Source organism: Oncorhynchus tshawytscha, linkage group LG31 (genome assembly GCF_018296145.1).
Source record: "Oncorhynchus tshawytscha isolate Ot180627B linkage group LG31, Otsh_v2.0, whole genome shotgun sequence".
NCBI classification, from domain to species: domain Eukaryota; kingdom Metazoa; phylum Chordata; class Actinopteri; order Salmoniformes; family Salmonidae; genus Oncorhynchus; species Oncorhynchus tshawytscha.
In genome coordinates, this window is record NC_056459.1 from 29750779 (window position 1) to 29751587 (window position 809).

The window sequence follows — 809 nt, forward strand, 5'->3', positions numbered from 1 at the left end:
AGAAAGATGTGTGTGTGTGTGGGGGGGGGGTGTAAGGGTGGGAGAAAGATGTGTGTGTGTGTGGGGGGGAGAAAGATGTTAAGGGTGGGAGAGAGGTGTGTGTGATTGAGAGAGAAAAAGGGAGATGAGAAGTTGGAGGAAAAGCTTTGCTACTGACATGTTGCACTGTAGTGTGGACTAGGACAAGCCAGTCCATGTGTCTGGTCAATCATTTACATCATGTATTAGTTAAAATATTACCGCAATTATCTGAAGGTGTTTTTTTGCATCAATAACCATTGCAGGACCATTAGCTATGCACATCTTACACTTACACCTCATAAACTACTGGCAGATGGAGGCTTGTCTATGAATGTACCAAATTATCATAATATAATTCCAGGGTTACTTTTTACATCAACCTGGTATAATTATTATTAAAACCATAATATTTTTCTGGTTAATAACAATTATATAATGTAAGTCAATAGGCCTTGCAGTGATAACCATGTAGATACAATTTATAATACACCATATTATAAATACATACCCTTTAAAGAGTTGAGAACAGTGTATACTTTCCCTTTTAAAATCACATATAAAGATGAATTTCAATGTTACAAATGTAAGATATAATATAAAACACAATGGTTCATACATGACCAGTGTCTCTTCCTCTTCCCGTGGTCTGCCCTGACTGTCAGAGATGACAGCGACAATCCCCCGTATTTGCGGAAATGATAAAGTCCCGCCCCTATACCAAATTCCATTGGTCGCTATTTCTGGAGGCGTGGGGGTTACATTTTATACTGTTTGACCATTTGCTCACA